Raw genomic sequence first — 22,282 nt, 5'->3', positions numbered from 1 at the left:
TAAAAATGAAGGATCCCTTACCCATTGAGACAGCATGGGGGGAACTGGAGAAATAAGCCAGTCAAAGAAAGACAAGTATCACACGATCTTACTCATATGTGAAGTATAATGAACAATATAAACCAATGAACAAAATGGACCGAGAAACATAGAAGCATGGAACAGACTGACGAATCCCAGAGGGAAGGTGTGGCGTGTGTGTGTGGGTGGGTGGAGAGAGATTAACCTAAGAATTTATATGCATATATGCATAATCCATGAACACAGACAATACTGTGGTGAAGGCCTGGGGGGAGGGGTGCAGGATGGAGGGGATCAATGGGGGAAAATAAGGGATATTTGTAATACTTTCAACAATAAAGATAAATTTTTAAAAAACTTTGGTGTCTTGTCATTTTTAAACATGATATTTTTTTTAAAGTTTTGTGTTTTGTTTTTTTTTTAAATATATCTTTATTGATTTCAGAGAGAGGAAGGGAGAGGAAGAGAGAGAGAGAGAAACATCGATGATGAGAGAGCAATTGATGGGCTGCCTCCTGCACGCCTCCGACTGGGGATCAAGCCCGCAACCCGGGCATGTGCCCTGACTGGGAATCGAATCCCAATCGCTTGGATCCTAGGTCGATGCTCAACTGCTGAGCCACGCCCAGCCGGGCAACATTTGATAATTTTAAATGGGAAAATGGCATTATGTTTGAATTTGTTTTTGAAATGTAGCAGTTTTCAAGTTTGTTAGACATTTTTATTTTGTTTTCTAAGCATTCAAGACTTTCTGTAACTAGGAGTGTTATCGATGGAAGTGGGATATCCCTTTCCCCACTGAGTGTTGGGGGTCAGATCTTTATGATATTTTAAGAAAAAGAATTTTCTGAGACACACACAGGAGGATGAGTAATTTTTATTTGTGTGGAATTACACTCTGTATTCCCAAAGTCCCTTTTCCCTTAATCCAGTCCTGGAAAATGTGCAGATGGGAATTCAGTAGAGCTAAAAGCAAAGCCAGTGTCCAGAGTTTCCATCCTGTGTTGGAATAAGGTCTAGTTTAGGATTAGGCTAGTTGCAGTCCATTAGTCCATTGTGGGTGGTCCACATGGCCATAAACCATAGACGACTGCAAGAGCATGAGAGCCCTGCAAGCTAGGAGTCAACCAAGAGGGAGCCAGGAACCAAGAGAGCGAGAGCACGAGAGTGAACTTTTTGCTCAGGGGATTAAATATCTCAAATCTTCCAGTGCTTGCAATAGCCATGTCAACTCTGGCCAATGACCTGTTTCCAGGTGTGACTGACAGACAAGTACCTTCCCTATTTCACCCAGACTTTAATGGGCATGTGTCTATTTTCTCCCAGTCCAGTCCCTTCCCCCAGCAATCTGTGGGGAATAGATGGGTAGTTTCCTGGCAGAGCTGCACAAATGGCATGCCTATACTATTTGGCCATCCCTTTGCTCCTTTCTTGTTATTCATAACTAGGTTAATTACAATGGTATCAGGAGAATTTTAAAGCTCAGCTGCCACTCTTACTCTTCCCTTTCATCTCCTTGTTCAACTGATGCTGATTCTTTTACCTTAGAATTTTACCTTTTAAAAGCAGCACATTACATAAAATATTCTGTAAAACACCTGTGCTTTGTCCTAATTTTTCTGTTTTCTGATGTTTCATATACCTGTTTAATGCCTCAATTCTCTAATTCTTTATTTTATGCTCACCATCATGTATAGTTTATTTTGCTGACAAAGTTATTTTTGAGTTCAAAATCTTTAGAAGCTCTTATTGTCATTAGGTAAAAACTTCTCCACTTGGCAACAAGCAAAGTGGACCGAGCTCTGATTTTTCAGCTTACTCTTGTGCATGTGGGCTTCCCCTAGCCAATCTGAATTAATGGCATCCATTTATTTGCCTCAGAATTTATTGAATACATTCTCACATTTGTCTGTGGATTTTTGTGTCACATTCTTTACAGCTTTGTCCTATTATTTCTAGTTGAAACTTGGCAAGAAACATTTCTGATTTTACATTTTTTTATGAGAGCTAATTTGATCCTCAATGAAAGTTTATTGGAACCACCATTTATGGAATTTACCATATTGATGTCTATAGAAGTCCTAAATTACATTACAGTACTGATGTAAACTGATGTTAGCTTTGAGGACTGGCTCTGCTCATTTCTCCTCACAGCATGGTGGTACTTTGTACCTAACAAAGTGTCTATATACACTTGTTTAATTGAATTAAAACCAGATGGTAATTGATTGAATCCAGAATTATTGAAAGGCTTGGATTAAGGCCTACAACAAAAGGTTTCAAAAGTTCTTATGAATTTTCACATTTTATTGACACACAGAGCCAGAAGCTTTGAAATTATTACTGTCCTGGCTTAGAGAATATATTTATAAAAAGTCCTTTTGGGAAATGCCTTTCCTCTCTTTTGAATAAGACAGACACACTGAAAATAATTTCACAAGTAACCCATCCTAAGGCACCATGTGCTTTGAGCAGTAAAAGCTACTAAAAGGGTCATTTATTCTTAATTTGTGGACTGTTTTTACTGACTGATCCCTAACTATGTGGGGTCTAAGTGCAGCCATTGCTTAGAGTTCAATGGAACATTTGCTCCTTTCCCTAGTGAGAATAAACACACTTTGGGGACTAGAGTCCACAGTTGTTGGGATAGGAAACATAAAATCTCCAAGTGGGTTATTGGAAGTGATGGTAAGTGGAACCGCCCCTGCTACCATCCCAAGTTTCCCAGATCCATGTTTCTGTCCCATTTGGTATAGATTAAAAAGGTCTCCGATTCAGCGTGGGCACTGGAAGAATATGCTCCAATCTCATGGGGGATTGCCTCAGAGCTGGTGCCTCTACGCATGACTCCAACCCTTCCCCAACCTCTGGTAACCACTATTGTACTTTCTGTCTCTTGCTCATTTTTTATTAAGTATTAAGCAGTACCCTTGATGATTTTCATCTACTTTGTCCCTGGAGACACTATGCTCTTTTAACTATCTATAAAAGCTTCTAATGGTTAGGCACTCCTGGCTACCACTCTCATTTTGTTGCTCATTAAAATAATTCTAATCCCTTGGAATCTGGCGCTTAAGGCATACCACCTGGCCTTCATTGCATCAGGGCAGTACCATTCCCTTCGCTATCAGCAAGCTTGTTTCTGTGATAGTCTCTCCTAGAATCCCTGGCCCACAGAGGAGAGCTATTACTGAACATTTTATGATGCTAGTGATGCGTACACCCACACATTTCTTATAGTTTTGGAAAAATGTGTTCTCTAGGTCTCCTCAAGAAACACAGTCCTCTTTTGGGTCTTGCAGCCTTACATAACTGTTCCAGCAGACCCGAATCTCTGGGCTACTTAATCTCTTTCTCTACCATGTGCCACAGCAATTCAGGTATTTCAACCTCACCCTGAGAGACTTTTTCCTGGCTCCTGCTAGAAATACTAGCAGCAAATTTGCACCATCTCATGACTTTTCACTAGAATGTTAAATCCTGTCTCCAAGTCAATAACCTCTTCCTGACCAAGTTTTATGGTCCAGCCCCTTTAATTGAGTGCCAGCTGTTCCCAGTTCCACAGGTTCTACCCTGGCCCCTGCGTACATGCCTGCTACCTATCATAGCCCCCTTGGGGTAGAGCCTATTTTCTTCTTCATTAGGGCCAACAATTCTCCTGCTACATTCTTCTGTCTTTACACTTACTACAGGTTTGTTGGCCAGGAGAAGAGGTCAGGAAAGCTGCTGAGAGAACATCTGTTACTTTGCAGGGGAAAACCTCTGTATTAACTTTCCACATGGGAGGAGTGCAGTTTTAAATTGGAACAAATGTGACCACACTGTATATTCTAAAAATGGTGGAGAGTCAAAATCTTCAGGGATACGCACCTAGATGTCCCTACATCATCTAGGACCATGACTTCAGTATGAGAGCCTCCTTGGCTGAACATTCAATCACCTTTAAAGCTTAGCAACTCTAATTGTTGTATACTGGTATTGATTTTTATCTTTTTCTGCTTGTCCACTGCATGAGAGGAAGTTTGCTTCTTAACCACCAAATCCACTCTCTCTCATACTTAGCTTTCAATTGTTTGTTATTTTTTTCTAGCTTTTTATTATCTACCTTTAGGGTAGCAATGAACTTAGTAAAAAGTATTTACTTCCATTATTTTTATATTTATTAACCCCCTGTACAATTCAAATGATTAAATCCTCACACTATTCAGGATACAGCCCTCTACCAGACATTCTCTCAGGTAAAAGTTTTTTGTTTTTCCTAAGGTTTTTTTTTAATTGATTTTTTTAGAGAGAGGTAGGAAGAGGGAGAGAGAGAAACATTGATGTGAGAGCGGAAACATGGATAGGCTGCCTCCTGCATGCCCCCTACTGGGGATCAAGCCTGAAATCCAGGCATGTGCCCTAACTGGGAATAGAAGTTTTAATAATTGAAATACTTGCTTGTGCCAGAGGCTGTTCATGCTCCATTTGGCACTCAAGAAGGGAAATACATTGCTAGCTGAGGAGTGAATGACAGTCCCCATACCACATTTACTGCCTACCTTCTCAGATTATTCCTGGTAACAACTGTGCCCACTGAGTCATCTGGAAATCTGATGCTGACACAAAATTCTTACTAGAGGATAAAACCTATGAAAGGAAAGGGAGTAAAGAAGGGACAATCAGGACTAATAATGTCTCTGTCAGTCCAGTAGGGTGCCCTAAAGCGAGGATTTATGTTAGAGGAAAACTGATTGGTGCAGGCCTTTCCTTAGCTTTAATTGTTCTTGGGCTGGGAGCCGATGTTAAAGTTTGACCTTGGATAAGAGCTAAGGCAGACCTTAAAGGAGGTAACAGCTGGAGGTTAGCAGATCACCATGTTCCTCAAGGCTGAGCAGTGAGTCTCTTCTTGAAGGGTGATCTGCAGGCCACATCATTATGTCTAACAGAGCTCTCATAAAATATCTGCTTCTTTATTTTGATTTTTGAATCTGTTTTTGATTGTAACAATAAATTCAGGAATTGCAAGCTTAAAATGTTGCCCTTGGTGGAGATGTTATTCCCCTCTTGGAGCTAGATGTATTTATACTGATTCTCATTATCTTATTGATTTCAAGTGTTTGCCCTAGCCTGTTGTTTTCCTTTTCACGTATTGCTTAATTCTTGATTTCCGGGAGAACGCAGCTTGAAATAAAGGATTAAATCCTGCTAAGATATCTTACACAGGAGATGTTATTAAAATTTTTTTAATTAAATTTATTAGAGTGCAGGTTTTAAGTGTACAACTCAATAAAATATCACCTGAACACTGTATCATGTGCCCATCTCCCCAAGCAAAATCTCTTTCTGTATCCATTCCTCGTCCCCCTTTGCCCACCTCCACCTACCCCTGCCCCTCTTTCTCTCTGGCCATCACCACACTATTGTCTGTGTCTATGTGTGGAATATATATGTATATATATATATATATATATATATATATATATATATATGCATGCACACACACACATATGTATTTTTGCTTAATCCCTTCACTTTCCAGCATCCAGTTCCCCACCCCCCAACCTCCTTCTCCTCTGACAGCTGTCAATATGTTCCATATATCCATGCCTCAGTTTCTATTTTGCCTGTCAGTTATTTTATTAATTGGGTACTGAAAAAAACACAAAAAAGATTTTAGAAATGTTTAAATTAGAAACATATTACTTGTTTGAGGGAGTCCACATGGAGAAATACTAATAATTAGATGCTTAGAATATATGTTTCCTGTCTTAACCACTATACTTCAGGAAATGTGATAATTTAAAGCTGGATTGCTTAAATTTTTCTTTTTAACACTCTGTGAAAAAAAGATTTAACCACTAAATTAGTAGTTTGTGAATTGCAGAAAATCTAACTCTTTTAAAGACTTCTAGAGGCACACGATTAATTATGTCACCTCTATTATACTTGTTAATTAAAGCATGTTCCCAAAGACCTCTGCTTGCCAACCATCTATTACCCTGGCTGGTAGTGCCCTACGTATAAGAAGATAAAGATATTTAATAAAAGTGTTACATAAGACAGTCATTTTACTAAACCAAATTGGCTGTCCCCCTCAGAGGAAAAATATGTACTTGAAAGTAAAGAGTTTCACTTAAATGTTGTATAAATAATAGATGTTACTAATCTAATTTGGTTTTTGCTAATGCATTATGCATTTATTTGTAAGTTTGGGATTCTTGGGTTTAACCTAGTACAAACAAAAAGGGAAATTTATTATAGGGGTGATAGGGAAAAATGCTATCTAAAACAACTTATGCCTGAGGAAGGTAGATATTGTAAAATTAATTTCATTTCTATTGAGTTCTTTGATGTATTTGAATATGCAAATCTGGGCTTTGAGTTGAATTTCAAAGCAGTGCTCTGAGGATAATTTGTAGCTCTCTTAGAAAGAAGTTGAGAAGGGGAAGTTGGGATAGAGGAAGAAAGGAATCAGTATGATGGGGGAGGTTAGAATTCTAAGTGGGGCAACAGGACTAAGTAGGGAAAAAGAAATCCTAGAATAGGGTGATTAGAACTTTAATGCTAAAAATTTATTGTTTCTTTCTCTTTATTGTCAATCCTGTTCTGGCTTCTTCAAATCTTCAGTAAAATTTGTCATACACACAAATGCCATGTTTTAGATCCACAGTATTTTCTTGTTGCTGTTCTGAAGTTTGCTAAATTGTTTTAAAGAATTACAGAAAGAGATTGAGGCTAAAACCCATGACTGGACTGACACAAATCAGAGATAAACATCATCAGTTAGAAAAATTAACAGAACTAATTCAACAGAAGCCAAAGATGACCATGAAAATCTAAGCAACCTCCATGTTCTATCCCTTACCTCCAATCCCTAGTGATTAACAGAAATCTTGGGAAGTTTATAAAATTATTCACTAATAGTGGGATTAGGGTTCAAGTACATTAGTTAGGTTTTTTTTTTTTTTAATCCTCACTTAAGGATATTTTTTCATTGCTTTTCAGACAGAGAAGAAGGGAAAGAGAGAGAGAGGGAGAGAGAGAGAGAGAATCAATTGGTTGCCTTCCCTATAAGCCCCGACCAGGGCGAGGAATCCAGCCTGCAACTGAGGTATGTGCAGTTGGCCGGAATTGAACCTGGACTGTTTTGTTCATTGGCCAGTGCTCTAATCACTGAGCCAAACCAATTACTGCTAGTCAGGTTTTAAGAGGTAGGTGATCCAGTTACAATCCGAGATGCATAGAGATACTGCAATCCAAGGATAGGAATACACCCAGGCTTCAGTAATAACAGAACCAAGAACTCAAAGTTTCCTCAATAGCTCATTTCAGTTTCTTTCAATGCATTAGCTTTTTTAAGTTTTAGTTATATTCTGGTAAGAACATTTAACAAGAGATCTATCCTCTTAACAGATTTTAAATGCATAATACAAATTGTTAACCTATTGTTTGCAGAAGTCAGAACAACTTTCATGGATGAGTATCTCATCTTTTTTAAAAAAAGGCCTTTATAGGGAAGCAAGTTTTCAACATCCATAGGCACAGTATTGTATAGCAGATCTTTAGGATGTACTTACGTTGCACAACTGAAACTTTATACCCAGTGCCTTTGTTTTTACTTATCTTACTAAGAACCTTCTTTCTCCACATGGTAGAAAACTCAACTTTCAACAGCTACCAGGAAGAGGGATTAAATTTGGTGGTTCCCAAATCTCTAAATCCCAGGGAAAGGTATGATTATGCTTAACTCAGATCATTTCAGTTGACATTCTCTGCATCAGCCACATACTAAACCTGACAACTATAGTATTGCATAATTTGCATTGTTTAATATTACAAAGACTTTAAAAAGGGTATCAGCATTTTCGGATGTATTATTTCTGTTTCTACAGTCATCCATTTCTTCCTCTGACATATAGATTAGGAGCTTTGCATCCTCCCAAATGTAACAGGTGTTTTAATTCACTGATTACAGAATATCACAAACTGCCTTTTCCAATCATAAATATGTCAACATTGAAAAATAACATCTACTATAATTCAGGAACATGGCAGCAAATTACTAATAGAACAAATGAGACAAGAGGAAAGATGCACTTCTTATAGTCAGAAATTAGTGATTGGTGGTAAAGCAATTTTTTTTTTTTCTCTGAAGAATTTGTTACACACCCCAAAGATTATCTACAAAGTCTTCTCTGAATGTTTATCTGTATATATATATATATATATTAAATATATCTTTATTGATTTCAGAGAGAGGAAAGGAGAGGGAGAGAGAGAGACAGAAATATCAATGATGAGAGAGTCATTGATCGAGCCCACAACCTGGGCATGTGCCCTGTCCGGGGATCGAACCCCAATTGCCTGGATCCCAGGTCGACGCTCAACCACTGAGCCACGCCCGGCCGGGCCACCTGTATATTTTTAATTTAATAACAACTTTAGACATCTCTTAGTTTATCACATCTGTCAAATGATATTGAAAATATATAACTAAACAGGACAGCCTGGCTTTAGTGACTAAGAACTTCACTCAGAAGAAGAGACTTAAACATGTGATATATATTGATTTTCAACTGTTCTATCTTAAATCTCACAGAATATAAAATACTTGGGGTATGTTTAAATATATGTTTATACATGTAGATATGAAAGTATATACATATGTAAATGTCTTTAATAGGTGTTTTTTCTGATGTTTATCACCAACATTGTGCTCATATGTTATGTAAACTGTGGACAAAAAGGGGCCACATACTAAACCTGACAAACTCAGAGGAGGCCTGTGCGACCACCTTACAAAGTCAGAGGCTTAAAATATCACAAAGGATGGTTTGAAATGAAAACTTTTTAACTAAAAGCAGTTTATGGTGGGTAGTCATGTCCTAGGCCAGTATCTTCCCTGACAAAGGCCAATCTTTACCTTAACTGAGCCTGTCTATTATCTTTGTGCATCTAAGATAATACATCTTTGGAATGTCAAAGTAATTTTCCTTTTTCATTCAAAGCACAGGCACTGCTCTGCAGAGACCTCTAATACCTTCATTGTTGTTGAGTTAACTGTTGACTGTTAACTATCCTGCACCCACCTAAGTAAAAGAAGTGTGTGTCTATAATTTTACTTTTTATCCAGTCCCAGAGGTTTCCCCCACTTTGCTTTTTCCCGCCTCCCTAATCTATCACCAATGGATTTCACTGTGATTGTAACGTATAAAATAAGGTGCAAAACTACCATTCTCTGGAGCATTATCTGAATCTGTTGATATTTTGCTTCCTGGCAATTGTCGACAGTTTGGCTCAAATAAACTCACAAAAATTCCTCACAGGTTTGAATATTTCTTATGTTGACAAAACATAATGATGTGAGAGTGGCTGTTATTTCTAAGTTGTGTTTCATGGGGAAGGAGAGGGTAGGAAAAACAACTTTTTATTTTCATTGCCCTTGCAGTTATTACTTTCATTATTCTTGCAGTTTTATTATAATATGCTGAAATAATAAATTAGCCCGAAAATATGAGTGGCTTAACCCAACAATATTTTCTCCTGCTCATGACACATATCCAGGGCAATTTAGGAACTGGGTCTGCCTAGGGCCTTGGGTTCATGATGACTTAGGGACTGTGGGTGACAGAGGCCACACTGCTTTATACTTAAACTATCTGGATTATATGGCTTGCCCCATCCATGCAGGGCAAAGTGCTTTGTTTTGGAACAGACAAATGTGTGGATGATAAGGGGTCAGCATACTAAACCTGAAAAGCTCAGGGGAGGCGTGCATAGCAGGGCTTATAAACTCGGAGACCTAAAGTAACCACATAGAATGGTCTGAAATTAAAACTTTTTAACTAAAAGCCAGTCATGACAGGTAGTCCTGCCCTAGGCTGGTTATCTTCCCTGACAAAAGTCAATCTTTACCTTAACTGAGCCTATCTACTGTCTTTTGAATCTATGATAACATACCTTTGGAATGTCGGATGGAATGTCAGTAATTTCCTTTTCTCTGGATCCCTCACTGCACCAGAGCAGAGACCACAAAACCCCTCAGTTATTGTATTGTTAACTGCAAACTATTCTACACCCCCAAATGTAAAATAAATATGTCTATTCATTTTATTTTTTATCCAATCCCAGAGATATTCCCTTTGCTTTCTCCAGCTTCCCTAATCTATCACCAATGGATTTCATGAAATCCACTTAGGTCTCCTTTGATTGTAATGTATAAAATAAAGTGCAAAAGTGCCATTCTCTGGAGCATTATTTCATTCTGTTGAGATTTTGCTTCCTAGTAATTGTCATCAGTTTGGCTGAAATAAAGTGTAATCACATTGGCTAGAACTAGTCACATGGTCCCACCCAACTAACAAGAGAACCAGAAAGAATAAGAGAAAACATGGAATAATCTTTGCCACACTATATTTCAGGCCTAAATTTCTGGAGCAAGAGAAATTCTAATGAAACCAAATAGGAAATTTTAAATATCAAGCTCTTTGTTCCTTTCTCTTTATTCCAAGGGCATAGCACGTGTAAAATATAATGACATATTTAGAGTCCTAACTCTCTTTCTTCCTGGTTTTCACTGCTTTTCCTCTGTCATCCAGCATGTGAATTGGATGTAGATTACTTAGTGTGTCAGAGAAATGCTGAGAGTTCTGTGACTCTACCCAGAGTAAATAATCAAAACAGACCCCACATGAAACAAAACAAAACAAAGCCATTGTTTATGTAATGTAAAGTTAATTTCTGGTTGAAAACTTATTGTTTAGGGTAAAAAAAACCCTTAGTTTTTGCACTTCCTTGACCTATTAACCTTCTCTTTCATCTTTTACCTCTAATTGCCTTCTAATGAGGGATAGGTGAGTGGACAGAATCAATCCCATTCTCCAGCTATTTACTGTAACAATTGCCTCTCTTTCCAACATTTCCTCATATGACCCATATTAGTTAGAGTCAGAGTTGATAAAAATCAAATGAGATGTTTGTGAAACAGTAATCAGAGAGACACACATGATATTCAGAAATAACCTGTGTTATTGCAGAAAACATTAAGGTTTCTTTTAATAAAATTTTTAATATTTTTTAAAGTTTTTTGTAGTGTGCACATACAAATCACAGCTGACATGCAGAGTAGAAAAAACAGTTAGCTAATTCATGAATTTTGTTTTCTTGACTTCTTGCTAATATTTATATTGTAGAGATTCTACCTTATTAGGCAAGAGTCAATGAACTTTTTTGCAATATTTATGTGTATTTAATTCACCAAATACTGTATTTCATACCTGATTTTTAGTTAATTACATATATTGATTTAGTAAACTTTGTATGTGTTGAGTAAATTTTGATTATGAAAGGTACTCACAAATAATTTTAACAAATTTTATAATTTATAGCTACAAATGTGAGCCACAATTTGTCCAGTTAGGTTATCATAGATATTTAAGACAAATTTGGAACACTTCCTCTCTATAAAGAATTTCTGACATACCAATAAAGAGTGTAGGGAGAGTAAGAAATTTAGAAGATCTTGTTGCAAATAACATTACAAAGTTTCTCTGAGTGGAGGACAGATTAACAGCTTTAGTAGTAATAATGTAGTTGCTTCTTTCTTAATTATAATAAAATTGACAATGTTCTGGAAGAACAAAATTCATTTGTAATATTAAAAACATTAGACCTTCCTGAGACATCTTACGGCACTTTTCATTTCTCAATCAGGATTTGTTTTTGCTTGAATGAAATGATATTTGTGTGTAGAAAACAAAGCTAAAATCTTTTTCTTTTTTAAAAATTATGCTAATATAGATGACTAGTGTTAATGGCACTTTGGATAGATTTGCAATTAGATTTTAATCATATTGATTCATTTTATTTGCTTTCCAAATTTATCCTTTAGTTGTAGTGTTTTCTCCTCAGGGTATAATATGTTTATAGTAAATTTTTTTTCTAGATGTATACATATTATAGTTAACTGTATTTAATAACCAGACTAAATTGATCTATAAGCATGAATATATATTTCTAAAATCTAAAATGAAATATATTTTTAAATATTTAGGTAATTAAGATGAGAAGATGCACGTTTCAGTGGTTAGTACTAAATACAAGTTTATATTTGTAGATGTAAAACAAGCAGCCTAGTGGCACATTCATTTTTGGTTTTAAGGGCATGAGAGACAATTTCATCTTTTCACTTTTAAGACATCCTTATAGGTTTACCAATAAATATGCATGGGTTGTCATTTTGGATGACAGAGAAAAAGACCCAGTCCACAGAGTCAATAATGGAAACTTTCCCACTAATTAGTAGAAAGAAATACCCTGGCTCTTTTCAGGATTTGTTAAACACTCTTTTTAAGTTGCTAACTAAACTCTGTATCCACAGTAGTTCCCCCTTATCTGTGGAAGATACATTCCAAGACCCCGAGCAGGTGCCTGAACCCGCAGATAGTACCAAACTTTATAAGTATTGTGTTTTTCCTACACGTACATAGCCTTGCGGATATCTTCATATAGGCTCAATGCCTTTTGGTGCAACACCTTACAGTCATTCAGAACACATTTTCTGTTCACATCTTCCACCACAAATTTAAAGCCGTTTCCATTTTGACTAAGCACTTATCCCCCACACTGTAACTGTAACTTCTTTTTTATCCTCACCTGAGGATACGTTTATTGATTTTTAGAGAAAGAAGAAGGGAGAGAGAGAGAATGAGGAGAGACATTGATGTGGGAGAGAAACATTGATTGGTTGCTTCCTGTACCTGTCTTATCAGGAAATTGAACCTGCAGCCTAAGTATGTGCCCCAACCAGCTATCAAACCTGCAATCTTCCAGTTAGGACTATAACTATAACTTTTGCAGTCTGAGGTGCAATGGCAATACTAGCATGAATTTCTTTTGCCCTCTTCACAATTTCATGGATAGATTTGTCCATATTACCATAGATCTTAGCAAACTTAGCATATGATTTTTTTTCTTTCCTTATTAAGTCAAGAATTTTCATTTAAAAGCTTCTCTTTGGCATATCCAAATTGTCAGCGTTACTACTCATGTGCTTTGAAGCTATGGTTAACTAAAATAAAGGTTACTTAAATACAAGCATTGCAATACTATGACTGTTCATCTGATGAGCAAGATGGATACTAAGTGACTAATGTGACTTAGTGGGAGTGAATAAGGTAGGCAAAGGGATGATCCACATCCCAGGCGGGAGGGTGAGAAAAATCATCCACAAAAAGGGAAATCCTTCCACTTTTGACAATATGGATGCTATGTGAAATAAGTCAAAGAAAGACAAATACTGTATGATTTCACTTACATGTGAAGTCTAAACTAGCCAAACTTATAGAGAAGAGATTGGTGGTTGCCAGGGGTGGAAAATGGGGGGCTGTGGAATTGGGTAAAAGGGGTCATAGAACACAAACTTCTGGTTACAAGATAATTAGGGGGGATGTAATGTACAGCATGATGACTATAGTTAGTAATATTGCATTGCATATTTGGAAATCAGTAATAGAGCAGATTTTAAAAATTCTCAATGTACACAGAAAATTGTTACTCTGTGAGTTGATGGATGTGTTAACTAACCTTATTGTGGTAATCATTTTGCAACATATACATGCATCAAATCATTATATTATTCCCCTTAAACTCACATAATGTTATATGTAAATTATATCTCAATAAAGCTGGAATTTAAAAATGTCATTATAATTAACTTTCAATCTTCCCCATGTACTAATATATTAATATGCAACATGTCAGTCATCAAATAAGCATCAGTTAAAACTTTGCTTATTGTGATATCTAAGAAGATAGATATATTCCAACCTCCTCAACTTTCTAGGTTTAATTCAAAAGCTTATATTCTCTTCTAAGTAAGAATACGCAACATGAATAGGGTAATTTAGTCAAGCTATATAAAAACCTTTAATGTCTTGATTGTTCTTCTCATTTGGCCTGTAAAATATACAATTAAGTGACATTTTGATACAATACATAGAGGTTTGAAGTCTATAATTAAAAAAAATACATAGAGGTTTGAGGTTTATAAATAATGAACAAATCAGGGTTAATTCATCTGAAATATCGATCATTGAGATGTCCACCATTAAATGGCATATTTAATAACATTACAGATGCCTTAGAATGCTGAGCCACATAGGAGTGGCTGTGAGCCATTTTTCTGTTATGTTTGCATCCTTTAAATATGATAAAAAAAGAAGGATGCTTCTGATGAGCATATTGTATATTCATGAAAAAATGGGGTTACTGTAGGCACTTGACATGCCCCCAGAATTTCTGAATAAGATTGTTGTTTTCATTGCATTAGAGTAAATTTAACCCACTATGGTTTTCTGAGAACAGGATACATAGTAAAGTCTTGATTACTGAACACTCTGAGATGATGGGATTTATTTAAAATGTGGGCACATATGGGTTGCTCTTTGAATAAAATAATTGAGCATATAGTGTAAAGTTAAGGGAAAGTATCAATGATATGTAAGCCACTTTTTGCATATCACAAGGGAGGGCAGTATTACATATTATTTTCAGGTTGTCTTTTCTAATTGAATTATTCTGTTCTTTAATCAATCAATGTTTTACAAATAAAATATTTAATTTTGATTTCTGTTTCTACTAATAAATGTTAACATTTATTTTGAAAGAGACATTTATTATATCTAAATATACATAAATAGGGGGAAAAAACGATGTCCAGATGGGTGACAGAGCAAATGAATACAATGACTAAATTCTTAGTTGAATTATACTAAGGTAAGTTTTCTGGAAAGTATATGGCATCATAGACCCAAGAAACTCATCTTGCAGGCATTTTATATTGATTGCTGAGTATTACGGAGCCAGTCACTAATATTGTAGCTTATCTAATGAAAAAAAAATTAGTTTTTGTTCATTCTTTTCTGAGGATATTTTTTCCATTGATTTTTAGAGAAAGTGAAAGGGAGAGAAGAAAAAGAGAGAGAGAGAGAGGGTGGTGGGAGGACATCGATGTGAGAGACACACCAATTGGCTGCCTCCTGCACACTTGCCGACTGGGGTCTGGGATGAAACCTGCAAACCAGGTACATGCCCTTGACCTGGAATCAAACCTGTGACCCTTTGGTGTGCAGGCTGACACTCTAACCACTGAGCAACACTAACCAGGGCACTAATGAAATATTTAATTATAGATTCTTAACATATCTAGGTGTAAGTACAAAAAAGATCTTACAAGACAATCATTTTTAGTTCAAAAGATCATTATAATTAAACTTAAATTTCTAAATTTATAAACATCTGACTCTAAAGTATACATGATAGGGGGCTAAAATACAAATTGCTAAAGCTTTCAAAATGAAGATAACATACTAAAGAAATAAATGGTATCAGATGGTATATTTATTCTTTCTCTTTGATTTAATTTTTAAAAAATTTTTATTCCATTTTTCTCTTCCTATTTCATATATTATTTTATTCATTATTATAATTTTTAATTATTATATGTATTTCTCTTCTATTTTTCTTTTTCTTTCCTCTTCCCCCTACTTTTCCTTCATGTTCTCCTCCTTCATTTCCTCCTTTCCGCTCAAATTCTTTTTTTTTAAATTTATCTTTATTGTTGAAAGTATTACAAATGTTCCCCCCCCCCCCCCCCCCCATTGATCCCTTCCACCCAGCATCTGTTCCTCACCCCAGGCCTTCTCCACACTATTGTCTGTGTCCATAGGTTATGCATATACAAATATAAGTTCTTTGATTAATCTCTCCCCATCCACTCCCCCACCCGCACCTTCCTCTGAAATTCCTCAGTCTGTTGCATGCTTCTATGTCCCTGGATCTGTTTTGTTCATCAGTTTATTTTGTTCTTTAGATTCCACATATGAGTGAGATCATGTGATACTTGTCTTTCTCTGACTGGCTTATTTCACTTAGCCAGTTCCCTCCATGCTGTGCCAAAGGATGAGAGATACTTCTTTTTCACAGCTGCATAGTATTCCATGGTGTAAATGTACCACTGCTTTTTTTATCCACTCATCTACTGATGGGCACTTGGGCTGTTTCCAGATCTTAGCTCTTGTAAATTGTGCTGCTATGAACATAGGGGTGCATAAATTCTTTCTGATTGGTGCTTCAGGATTCTTAAGATATATTCCTAGAAGTGGGATCACTGGGTCAAAAGGAAGTTCCATTTATAATTTTTTGAGGAATCTCCATACTGTTTTCCATAGTGGCTGCAGGAGTCTGCATTCCCACCAGCAGTGTACCATGGTTCCCCTTTCTCCACATTCTTGCCAACACTTGTCATTTGTTGATTTGTTGATGGTACATTCTGACAGCCATTCTGATACCTCATTGTTGTTTTAATTGGCATCTCTCTGATGATTAGTGACTTTGAGCATTTTTTTGTATGTCTCTTGGCCATCTGTATGTCCTCTTTGGAGAAGTGTCTATTTAGGTCCTTTGCCCATTTTTTAATTGGATAGTTTGTCTTCTTTATGTTAAGTTGTATGAGTTCCTTATGTATTTTGGAAATTAACCCCTTATCAGATGTATCATTGGCAAAAATGTTTTCTTATGCAGTAGGCTCCCTGTTTGTTTTGTTGATGGTTTCTTTTGCTGTGTAGAAGCTTTTAGTTTTGTTGTAGTCCCACTTTTTTATTTTCTCCTTTGTTTCTCTTGCCCTAGATGAATCGGCAAACATATTGCTATGAGAGATGTCTGAGATGTTACTGCCTACGTTTTCTTCTAGGATTTTTATGGTATCATGTCTTACATTTAAGTCTTTTATCCATTTCAGTTTATTCTTGTGTACGGTATGAATTGGTGGTCTAGCTTTATTTTTTAGCATGTACCTGTCCAATTTTCCCAAAACCATTTATTGAAGAGACTGTATTTCCTCCATTGTATGCTCTTGCCTCCTTTGTCAAATATCAATTGAGCATAAATGCTTGGGTTGATTTCTGAGTTTTCAGTTCTGTTTCATTGATCTATATGCCTCTTCTTGTGCCAGTACCAGCCAGTTTTGATTACAGTGGCTTTGTAGTATCGCTTGGTATCTTGTATTGTGAGCCCTCCAGCTTTGTTCTTTCTCAGGATTGCCATGGCTATTAGGGGTCTTTTTTTGGTTCCATATAAATTTTTGGAGTGTTTGTTCTAGATATGTGAAATATGCTGTTGGTATTTTAATAGGGATTTCACTGAATTTATAGATTGCTTTGGGTAGTATGGACATTTTAATTATGTTAATTCTACCAATCCATGAACACCGTATATTCTTCCAGTTGTTTATATCTTCCTCTATCTCTATTTTCAATGTCTGATAGTTTTCAGGGTAGAGGTCTTTTACCTCCTTGGTTAGGTTTATTCTTAAGCATCTTAATTTTTTTGTTGCAGTGGTAAATGGGATTGATTTTTTACATTCCCTTTCTGTGAGTTCACTATTGGTGTATAAGAATGCCATTAATATTTGAGTGTTAATTTTGTTTTGTGTTTTTTTTTTTATACTTTTTTTAAAAAAAATATATCTTTATTGATTTCAAAGAGAGGAAAGGAGAGGGAGAGAGAGAGATAGAAACATCAATGATGAGAGAGTCATTGATCAAGCCCGCAATAGGGCATGTGCCCTGACCAGGAATCCAACCCGATCGCCTGGATCCTAGGTCAACGCTCAACTGCTGAGCCACGCCTGGCCGGGCTGAGTGTTAATTTTGTATTCTGCTACAATGACGAATTCATTCATTAAATCTATTAGTGTTGTGGTGGCATCTTTAGGGTTTTCTATGTACAATATCATGTCACCTGTGAATAAGGACATTTTACTTCCTCTTTTCCAATTTGAATGCTTTTATTGTTTCTTCTTGTCTGTGGCAACAATTCCATTACTATGTTGAATAAAAGTGGTGAAAGTGGACATCCTTGTCTTGTTCCTGTTCTAAGGTGAAATGTCTTTATTTTTTGCCCATTGAGTATGATATCGGCTGTAGGTTTGCCATATTGGCCTTTATTATGTTGAAGTATGATCCCTGAGAGTTTTTATCAAAAATGGACGTTGGGTTCTTTGGAATGCTTTTCTTGGGTCTATTGATATGATCATGTGATTTTTGTCTTTCAATCTGCTTATGTGATGTATCACATTTGTTGATTTGCAAATATTGTATCAGCCTTGTATTCCTGGAATAAATCCCACTTGGTCATGGTGTATGATCTTTTTAATATATTGCTGGATCTGATTTGCTAATATTTTGTTGAGAATTTTAGCATCTATATTCATCAGGGATATTGGCTTGTAATTCTCTTTCTTTGTAGTGTCTTTATCTGATTTTAGAATTAGGCTAATGCTGGCCTCATAAAAGGAGCTTGGAAGTGTTCCTTCCTCTTTGATATTTTGGAACAGTGTGAGGGGGATAGGTGTTAGTTCTTCTTTGAATGTTTGGTACCCCCCCCCCCCCCCCCAGTGAAGCCATCTGGACCAGGGCTTTTGTGTGCTGGGAGTGTTTGATTACTGCTTCAGCTTCATCAGTAGTTATCGGCCTAGTCAGGTTTTCTGACTCTTCCTGATTGAGTTTTGGAAAGCTATGTTTTTCTAGGAATTTTTCCATTTAGTCCAGGTTGTCCAGCTTGTTGGTGTATAGTTGTTCATACAATTTTTTTACAATCCTTTGTATTTCCGTTGGGTCAGTTGTTACTTCACCTCTTTTCTTTCTGATTTTGTTTATTTGGGTCCTCTCTCTTTGTTTCTTGATGAGTTTGGCTAAAGGTTTATCAATCTTGTTTATCTTTTCAAAGGACCAGCTCTTGGTTTCATTGATCTTTTGTATTCTTTTTTAGTCTCTATGTCATTTATTTCTGCTCTGATCTTTATTATTTCCTTCCTTCTACTTGATCTGGGCTTTTCTTGTTGTTCGCTTTCTAAGTTTTTAAGTTGTAGGATTAGAGAGTCTAAGAGAAGTTTTTCTTTTATTTTGAGGTAGTCTTGTAGTGCTATGAACTTCCCTCTCAGGACTGCTTTCATTGTGTCCATTAGATTTTCGGGTTTTGTGTGTTCATTTTTGCTTGTTTCCAGGAAGTTTTAGATTTCTTTCTTGATCTCATTCATAACCCACTCATTGTTTACTAACATGCTATTTAGCCTCCAAGTGTGTGAATGTTTTTGAATGTTTTTATTTTAGTTGATTTCTAGTTTTATTCCATTGTGATTGAAGAAGATGCTTGATATGATTTCAGTTTTCTTGAACTTGTAGTGACTTATTTTATGTGCTAATGTGGTATATCTTTGAGAATAACAGGTGTGCACTTGTGAAGAATGTATATTCTGCAACTTGGGGGTGAAATGTTCTGTAAATGTCAATTAATTCCATCTGATCTAGTGTGTCATTTAGGATTGCTACTTCTTTATTGATAATTTGTCTAGAAGATCTAGCCAGCGATGTCAGTGGAGTGTTAAAGTCCCGTACTACAACTGTATTGTCAATCTCTCCCTTAACATCCTCTAGGAGTTTTTTTAATATATATATTTGGGTGTCCCTATATTGGGCACATATAATTTTACCAGGGTTATATCCTCTTGTTGTATTGACCCATTTAGTATTATGTAGTGATCTTCATTGTATCTTGTTAAGGCCTTCATTTTGAAGTCTATTTTGTTAGGTATGAGTATTGCTACCCCAGCTTTTTTTCATTTCCATTTGCATGTAACATTTTTTTCAATCTTTTCATTTTCATGTGCGAGTCTTCTGTTCTGAGGTGGGTTTTTTATAGACAGCACATATATGGATCATATTTTCTTTTCCATCTGTTACCCTGTGCCTTTTGATGGAGTTTTAGCCATTTACATTTAAGGTCATTATTTATAGGTACTTATTTATTGCCATTTTAATTCTTTATGCCTATGTTCCTCCCTTTTTCTTTATTTCTTCTTCTTACATCAGTCCCGTTAGCATTTCTTGCAGTACTGGTTTTGTGGTAATAAACTTCTTTAGCCTTTTTTGTTGTTATTGTTGGCAAAGCTCTTATTGCACCTTAAATTTTGAATGATAGCCTTGTTGGATAGAATAGTCTTGGATTCGGTCCCTTACTTTTCATTACTTTGTATGCTTCATTCCACTCCCTTCTGCCTTGATGTGTTTCTATTGAGAAATCAGCTGAAATCTAATGGGCGCTCCCTTGTAAGTAACTTTCTGTCTCTCTCTTGCTCTCTTTAAGATTCTTTCTTTATCTTTAATGTTTGCCATTTTAATTTGGGGTTCATTTTTATTGGGACTCTGTGTCCTGAACTTGAGTGACTTTCTCCTTCACCAGATTAGGGAAGTTTTGTGTCATTATTTCTTCAAGCAGGTCCTCTAATCCTTGCTTGGATTCTTCTCCTTCTGGTATCCCTATGATGCATATGTTGTTACATTTCATGTTGTCCCAAACTCCTTTAAACTATCCTTCTAATTTAAATTTTTTTCTTCTAGTTTCTGCTCTAATTGGGTGTTTTATTCTACTTTGTCTTCTAATTCGCTGATTCTGTACTCAGCTACTTCTAATATATTTTTCATTCCTTCCAGGGTATTCTTTATTTCAGCTGTGTCATTCTTCATTTCCTATTGGTTCTTATACATGATTTCTATATCTGTTTTCATGCTGATATAGTTTCTACTAAGTTCCTTATAGTTTTAATTTAGTTGCTTGTAGTTCTAAGTTGTTTGATCCTCCTTATAACCATTACTTTGAACTCTGTATGTGATAAATTGCCTCCATTTCATTTAGCTCTTTTTCTGGAGATTAGTTCTATTCTTTCATTAGGGTCCTTTGTCTTTGTTTCCCCATTTTTTTTATTTTGTTTCTTTTTGTTTGTTTCTGTGTGTTTGAGAAGACTGTTGTGCTTCCCAATCTTGGTTGGGTGACCTTCTTATGGACCCAGTGGTGTAGTCTTTTTGATCTTCTGAACTGGGTGCTCTAGGAATGACCTTTGTGAGGGTTATTTGGTTTCTCCTGTTGAATATGGGTCTTAATTACTGTTGTTTCATTTGTGTTTGGGCTTAGCCCTCAGGCTTATTGACTGTGAATCTCAACCCCAACAAAGTCATGCCAACTGTATACAGGTGCTGACAGAACAAAATAAGACAAAATCAGAACAAACCAAAAAGAGCACTAAGAAAAATAAAGAAAAAACCAATAAAGCAAACAAACAAATAAATAAGAACAAAGCAAAAAACTCCACAAAACACTAACAACAGCCTCAACAAAAAGACTAAAAAACCAACCAACCAACCAATCAAGAAACAAAAATAGACATACCAAAAAAAAAAAAAAGAATACTAGAAGACAATAGACCAGAAGAATTGGGGGGGGGGGGGTTGTGAGAAAAAACACACCTTATAATGAATAAATAAAAGAAAATATGACAGCAAATAAAGAGACCAGAAATAGGGAAAGTATAAAAAAAATAAAAGATAAAAAATAATGAACACTATAATAATATTAATTTTAAAAAGTAATAATACTAAATAAAATACAACAGAATATGACAAGAAAAATGGGAAATGAAAAGAGAAAAATTGAAAAGAAAAAAGAAGAAAATAATTGAATTAAAAATAAGAATTAACAAAAAGTAAAGAGAATGTGAAAGAAAAAAATTTCAAGTAAAATAAAAGAGAGCAATTAGAGACAATGGGAAAAAAGAGAGAAGAGATATAAAGAAAATCTAAACCAAACAAAAATCAACAAACTAAATAAAGCAAGAAAATAAAAAACAAAAACAAAGAAACAAAAAACCCTGCCCACCCCCCCGAAAAAAAACACCACTTTTGTATGTGCTATTTGTGAACATTGCTTGATTTTGCTTTGATGCTGTTGTATCTGGCCCTTTCGTGTGTGGGTCCCAGGCCTCCTGAGCAATTGTCTGGTGAAGTTCAATGTGAGTCGCTGTCTCTGCCTGTCCCTGGGCAGTCTGACTGAAGGCTTCCAGGGTGGGTTCCCAAGTAGTTTGGTGGGTGGGACCTCCCTAGCCTAAGGCTGGGTCTGTTTGGGGGCTCTACTCTTGAATGTACTTGTTCTGGGCTGCTTTCCCTTCCCTCATAGAACTGGGCTTTGTGGAATATATGGTCCCTATCAGGATGGTTTCAACAGATTTGTATTGGAGGTGGTGTCTAATTTGTAGGGGAGGGCACTTCCTCTCCTTCCAAAGCCTCGGCTCTGCCTGGGTCGCTGGCACTCCACCTTGCCACCTCTAACAGCCTCGGATTAAAAAACAAAACACCCCAACCAGCTTGGTTCTCTAATCCTTCAGCTCGGC

The sequence above is a fragment of the Miniopterus schreibersii genome (assembly GCF_964146895.1).
Source record: "Miniopterus schreibersii genome assembly, chromosome: 9".
Taxonomy (NCBI): domain Eukaryota; kingdom Metazoa; phylum Chordata; class Mammalia; order Chiroptera; family Miniopteridae; genus Miniopterus; species Miniopterus schreibersii.
The sequence above is the reverse complement of the archived record's forward strand: the minus strand, read 5'-3'. Positions refer to the sequence as shown.